Here is an 8,052-nt window from a genome sequence, read left to right on the forward strand (position 1 = left end):
TGAATCTGATCAATGGTTGGTTTATATTTTAGTCTCATAGTCGATTAACGTAGTCGTTGGTGGTGGTTATGACAACATCTGGCTGTGGGTTATTTTTTACTACTTTAAGTTTTGTGGTTATACATGTGGTATCATTTGGTTTCATTGTGGTTCGTTTTTGTATGGTCTGAAGAAATTTCGCCATACCCTAGGTTTTGATGAAACGCCACCACTGATTGATGAAAAAACAGAGAAACTCACATGTACACACAATTGTTAGCTGAATTGTATTTTCTAATATTACTCATTAATGTAAGCAGAGTATTTGCTTTGATGTTCTTGAGTATGCAGTGTGTTGTTTAAAACTGTTCGGTTCAAATGTGGGTGCAAAAAATCCATTAAAACTCTAGCAGAGGTGAAAAGAATAAAGCATGGTAAAAAGATTAAAATTACTTTATTTTACTTTAAATTCCTTTAACATTCTCCAAGGTATTAACATTAACATTTTTCATAACTCCATGTAGGACGTTTCTGTACATAAATGTAAGCACTGTGGCAGTAGTAATGCAATATTTAGAAAATGTACTCTTGTACTCTTGATACTCAAGTACTTTTAAAAACATGTACTTCAGTACTTTTACTTAAGTACACATCTGACTGTAGTACTTTTACTTGTACTTGAGTAAAATTTAGCAAGGGGTATCTGTACTTTTACTCAAGTAATGAACCTGTGTACTCTGTCCGCCTCTGGTTTTATGTTTACTTATGACTTGTGGTAATCACTGGTTTATTTGGATGACGTCTGCTCTATAATTAAATAATGTTTTGAATTATTAAACAAATGAATATTGTCCCCTATATTGATGTCCAAAGAAGTCAAAAAGGAAGTGCTTGCGACGGCATAGATTCGCTGATTTGTGGGGCTCATATGTCTTCATGAATCAATCTCTACTTTACATGTTATGGGGTTGTACACAGAATTCCTAATTCTGGACGGGTGACCTGCCCCATTCTTCATTTGAGTCTTAATATTTAGCATTATAGGCATGAACTTGATTTGCCAATTGTACTTGCTTTTTATTATGTGGGAAACACATAAAAGACAAAGAAGAAATTAAAATGTAGTTTTAATGGCCATTACTCCAACTCCAAAAATTCATAAAGGTCATGTTTAGCATCCTGCTTTATACTGTGGCTTCAAAATGTCTTAATTCACTAAGAAGTTTCTGATGGAGAACAAAGAAGAGGGTGAAGGATATATTAGATGAAAAGCAACTGAAGTATGAGCTCTTATCCAACAGCTGTATGTTACATTCAGCTGTAAGGCGTTATGCAGTATTTTGAGCATGACACAGTTGTGGCCCAGTGTGAATCAGAAACACTTCTACACCAATGTCACTGTGAATCATTTGTAAAAAAAAAAATAGTGTCAATTCTTGCACTAAACAGAGTATTTCCAATCACATACTAGAATGTGTTTCTTCATGGCTGTGATGCAACGTATCATCAGTCTTTTGTAGAATCTTGGCCAGAAGCTAGAAACTGATGTACATCTATAACATGCATGATGAAAGACAGGGCTATGCTTGATCACAATGAGCACACATAAATAATATTTCCCTACCATTAAAAGTGCCATTATGGCATTCCTGCTTCCAAATTCACTACAGCACTAAACCCAGCAGAGCTCAAAATGATGCATGTGCATGTGAGCAATGATATGATTCACACCATTATTACTTTGCTGCAGTAATCCAAACATGATATACAGCAGCTGGCAGCATGCGTGAAGTGAAAAGGGAAAGCATAAACACACATATGGGAGAACTGATAGGAAGGATTAGGGGCCTATCAAAATGGTTCCTGTGTCAAAATTGAGAAATGCATGAGGCAATCTGTGATGAATATGAGGTGTTGTGATGATGCATGGTCAGGTATGAGAGCCGGTAATAGCCAGTGTGATGGTTTGTCTATGTCTTTTACCTTGAGCTGATATGGACTCTTCTAGGAAATGTCATTCCAATAGCAGTCTATGGCACAAGGCAAGCTTGCTGAGATGCAATAAATAATAAAGATAAAGGAGAATAACATTGAAGAATAACCATGACATACAGCTTAAGCAATGGAAACCACTGAATAAAGGCTCAAATCCCCAGCAGTCAGACAATATACAAAAGAAGCAGAAGCTAAAAGGAAAGATATATGGAATGTACTGCATATACAAACTGTGTTTTCAAATCTGAGATCTAGACAGGCAGGCTAAAAAATGGCAGCAAACGTGTCATTGTAATCGTAGAGAAGACACATACAGTGTCATTATTGACAGCCATTGCTGCTTTAAGCTGTTCTTGGGTATATTTTAATCAAAACACAAACCCTAGAACAGGACTTTCAGCACGGATATGTTTTTGCCAGACAATAAACTTGACATTTAAATTTAGACTCAAGGAAACACAGTCCGTGATTCAGAATTGTCAAACATCTCCAGTTTCATTCTACCCCCCTCGCTGTATGTACATCAGATATGTTAGAAACAACTGGAGCAAGACAAACACTCAGCCCGACTCTAAATATAAAATTCACACAAACTGCTTATTTGGGCTGTGAAATTACAACAAATGAAGTCTGAAGCATAATGTCAATAAAGCAATTAGCCAAAAACTTAGCCAAGCCTTGTGTGAAGTAGCAAATTCTGATGTGCGAACTAGACTCGGGGTTGAATAAATAAGAACCATTTTGAATTTACATCTTTGGATTTTAAGGATGGTAAGAGATACATTTAATCAGCCATACATGTGTGTATACGATATTTAAAATTGTATAAAAAGGAGGCACATGGCAGCTCATATCTGCTAACTGCATTCTGCGTTATATCCTAGGGTTTATCAAATAATGTGTTTTCTTGCTTGTTAAAGAAAAATGGTGAGCGAGATGGTGAGCGAGCGAGCGAGCGAGAGAGAGAGAGAGAGAGAGAGAGAGAGAGAGAGAGAGAGATGAAATCTACCAAAAAATCATTTGAATGGCCAATTAGAGTAATGATGATCACCCTTGACAGTCTGAACTGCTGATTATGATGAAGTTTTTAGAATGGAAGCACTAAATGATGAGCTTCTCTAATCGCACTTCAGAAGTATGAAATGAAATGGCGAGGACAATCATTAGAGGAATGAACAATAATAACAGCTTAACCCAAAGGGAAACATTAATAATTCAGGTGAGCCAATGGAATTTTATACTGGGTTAATAAAATCCAATGATGGGAAATCCTGAATGAACCCTGCGTAAGTGTGAGCCCACCCAGTAATTACAAATCTTCCAGCAAACCCAGACCATCACTAAAAAGTAATGCAGCGCAACGTGATTTTTTGATATATCAAATGGTTGCCTTGGTGTTTCATTTTCAAAACATTATAGACTTTAAAGGAAAAGGAATTTCATGTTTTGGTAAAGAGATATTGCCCTTGTGCACAGTTGTTCCAAACCCATATGACTTTGCAAAGTCAATGGTGTACTGACAGACTTTAACTGGGTGCTTTTATTGGTAAAATACATGTGACGTTGCACAAGTAGCACACAAATATTTGTTGTAAAAAAATACGTTGTATGGGTCAAAATTATAAATTTTTCTTTGACAAAAATCATGAGGATATTAAATAAAGATCATGTTCCATGAAGATATTTTAAATATATATGTATAAATTTTGAGTGGACACAGCAAAATCAGCAAAATCGTTAACATAAATGGCCAGAAACACACCTACAAACTTAAGTCGCTGCTACCCGCTCTTTGGGAATCACCCGCTTAAGTTTGGTATCTAGGTAAAGCTGAGAATTTCCAGTTTACAGCACGTCATTACAGCGGTAAGCGAATCAACAGCGTTAAAATAAACCTGTTTCTTCTTATAAGCAACTTCAAAGGCGATTTTCTTAGTATGTAGATTTTTTGCACCCTCAGATTCCAGAGCCAGCCAAAATATTGTCCGATCCTAACAAACCACACATCAATGGAAAGCTTATTTATTCAGCTTTCTGGTGATGTATACACAAATTGACCTTTACGACTGTTTTTTGTCCAAGGTCACATATATTTACTGTATGTGGTAAAAGTAATAACTAACATGGAAGATAAAAATTTATTTTTCTTGTGGACAACTAGTAATTACGGCAACATTATTAGAGCTATGCTTTTATTATACAATTGGTGTTCAACAAATGTTAACAAATGCTCGACTTAATTTCATTAAGCCTTCAGTTGAAATGATAAATCTGTTAGCAGCTGTAAAAGGAAGCTGCAGGGAGTGGAGGTGCAGTCTTATACTTCTGATGGCTGAATTATGATGATTGCTGGCAATGCAGTCCCAAGTATGGGATTATGGGTAATACCCAGTGACACATTAACACTGTACTGGAATAAAGGAGAATTAAGAAAACATATTCAAATCTAACTTTTGACAAGTTTTCATAACTTAAATAACACGAACAACTCAATGAAAGGGTTAAAGGAACAGTTCACCCCAAATTAAAATTCTGTCATGAATTACTCTTTAGTTGTTCCAAACCTGTATGAATGTATTTGTTCTGATGAACACAAAGAAAGATATTGGGAAGAATGTTAACAACTGAGATTTCTGAGGCACCATTGACTACCTTAGTAGAAAACCTTATTGTGTAATTTTAACCAAACAAAGAAATGTATACAGGTTTGGGAAAACTAGAGGGTGAGTAATTCTTGACAGAAGTAACATTTTTGGGTGGACTATCCCTTTAATGCGGTTGTCAAAGTCATACAAAAAGCTTGTCAGGTACTTTGTAATATTGTGGGTTCTGCAATTCTAAGGTTATTCATTTCTTTTCTCAGAAAAGTCTATAGAACCGTCCTCTTTGTAAGATTGTTCCTGACCAATCAATATATTGAACACAACAAACTCTCAACAGAACAAATAAAATTAGCATTTTATTTCTGAGGTATTCAACCAATAGTCCTATGAAGAAATGCATGTTACTTGAGCTCTCCTGAATAACTGCTCTGCCTTTTTATTATGATGAATTCTACAAGTATTTTGGCTGTTCGATCTAAATCCTAATGTAGCCATGCAGATAAACAGAAGGTGCAGTCCTGATATCTACTTACGCATGAATTTATTGATTTATGTTTTGAGAAAACATTCATGTGGTTAGTTAAGTTTGTACTGTACTTCACAGACACATGATTTTGATCCCATCCGAAACAAGCATCTGTTTTCTCACTCAACCTTTGTAGAAATTCTTAACCAGACTAAAAACTGCTTTTCGGTTAACTTGGCAAATTTCTGTAATTATAAGGTATTATATTTTTTTCAACATCGTCTCTCATTTGTTTTGAAGTTCATTAAGTACCAACAAAGAAATGTATATTAACAAGATGTGTTTCTGCCATTAAAATTAATGGGGAGGAACGGAACACTCAATATGGCCGCCTTAGACAAGCTTTGCTCTTGCGTAGTGTCTAAAGCAACAATGCAGTAGCAAACCCTCAGGGCCCTCTGTAATGACCTAAACAAACTTTTAAAAAACGTTAAATTACTATTTTGAATAAAAGTCAGCCGATTTTCCCTATTAAATATGTATATTTGACTTCCTGAATTCATTAGAACAGAACTTTTGCCAGCTAAAATAACAGTTTGTGGATAAATTAAACGTACAGCCAGCATCCAGTCCAATTAAAAATATTGTGAAATCAATAAGGTGAGTCTGCTACAGACTGCTCTGTAGCCACTCTTGCAGCAATTTTAGCCACAATCCATAGAAAGTAAAGATTTTAAACCTACCGACATATATTACAATACAGACAAAAGTACAAAACAATTATGTTCCTCACAGAAAACTAATTTCCTCATTTGTTTTCTAATGTGTTTAGGTTAAATTAATTTCAATCAGGGATGGAAGTTCAGATATGTAAACCATGAAAAATGTACAGTCAATGCTTCTAATTTAGGACTTGTTGGCATGAACTTGGCATGATGAGTTGGCTTAAACACATTTTGCAAAAGGAGATAATCCATGTCAACCCAGCATGATTCTAGAATGTCCTGAGATCTTTATGCTATGGATTGCATTAACTGTAGCCTTCCCATAATGGGAATTTATAAATGACTTGCTGTAGGGGATATATCGTGTCAGATTCACTTTTATTTCACCAGTGGGTTTGACAGATCAGCCATTTGAAGAGATTATGGGCTGTCAGATTTCAGGACAGTGGCTCATGAATTTTGCTCCAGGACACTTGTTTCTCTTCACCCACTCGTAAAGGAAGGAAATTACCTCAATCAATCATGTCAGAGGGTCGACTGAGGCCAGACTTCATTAGGTCACCACCAATCACACCAATCATATTTATTTCTTATTTCCATTACTTTCTTTTTTGCCTTTTATGTCACACAGACGTGTAAACATCACAGTTCCTGATATGTCAGCGTTCAAGTGGGATTGAACAAGAGGTCTGTGTTTGTCGTGCAGGAGGAATCTACACGTGTAAGTCAATATTTCACCATGAAAGCGAGTTTAGTGAGTAGAGGGAGGGGATGGAATTGAATGCCAACAGATTGCCCCACCCAACTGGCCAATTCAACTTTAAAAAATAATGCCAGTGGTCAAAAACACATTGGGATAGCATACACACTGAAAACCTGTAATATAAACCTTGTGACAAATTTGAAATGAATCAGCCAATTTTCACAATGACCATGTGTTTTTCTATACGTATTTTTATTGTACCCTGTCTCTCTCTCTCTCTCTCTCTCTCTCTCTCTCTCTCTCTCTCTCTCTCTCTCTCTCTCTCTCTCTCTCTCTCTCCATTCTGTTCTTTCTGCTGCTGCCGGCATGAGTCCTGCCCTGGGTTTGTTTTTGCCGCTCTCCTTCCCGACAGCTTGACAGCAGGAAACTGACCGTCATTTTCCCGCTCAGTGAACAATTTCCCAGCCCAATCCAAACCCTGCCAGCCAGACCCTGCGGGAGCTCTCATCTTTACCTTCAAACGTCTGCATTTGGATGAGCTTCTGTGAGTGTACTTTGTGTGCATCTCTCTGCAAATATTAACAATATTAACCCCCATTGACTGTAATTGACCTCTATTTCTCAAAATGTGTTTTGCAGAAGAAAGTCATATATACATTTAGAATTACATGACTGTAAATGAATTACGACAGATTTTTTTTACTTTAATGTGCGAGTTCATTTGACCACGCCCTTCTGGACATTTAAATGAAATTTGAATTGGCAATGACAGAAAGAGAAATTACTGAGTTGAAATTGAATTGCAAGACATTTAAAACTGCACACAGCATTAATTCATTCCAAAAATGTTTACGTCTTAGAACTGAAATTCAAGTACTGCTACACCGTGTTCACTTCCTCAGTTACGATTGAAATCAGATTCAGTAATTGAATAGGAATTACAAGTCATTCATAAACGGAGGCTGATTGCACTATAAATTAAATAGATCACTCAGTGGAAACAGAACTGAACATAGCAGATCATTTATCAGGATTACAGGTTTCTCAATGTAGGATCATTGCAGAAAACTTCCGTTCTTGTCTATAAGATTTCTTAAAAAAACACCTTTCTAATCTTCCGCAGGTTTGATGGCTCATTAGCGTTTGAAGATGTCATGGATCTGTGCGGAGACAGAGAGCGTTCTCGGTCGATGTGACAGATCTGCTGATGCAGCTCGTACTTCAAGTCCTTAGATACAAAAATAGGTCAGTCTTCTTCATCTAGTGCCTTCTTTCAATCGCCTAATGAGCTGCTGTCTTTCAACTGCACAATATCATTCACATGGGCTTTAGGCCAGCTCCACCTACCCTACATGTCATACTGGGGATGATGAGCCTTCAGCTTTCTCCTCCCAAAATAAATGAAGCCGGAGATAGGTGTATTGCGCTGTTGTTGCAGACCTTTGAAGCTACTCTATTTTTCTAGAGTTCTGTTATATTGAAAGTTTGTTTATCGACCATTAGGAGACCTTGGGAAACCAATCAATGAGCTTTTTGTGGAAAGAAAGGGACCTCAAAACAATTCTGTAGAGGTTTTGTAAA

Source organism: Barbatula barbatula, assembly GCF_947034865.1.
Source record: "Barbatula barbatula genome assembly, chromosome: 10".
NCBI lineage: Eukaryota > Metazoa > Chordata > Actinopteri > Cypriniformes > Nemacheilidae > Barbatula > Barbatula barbatula.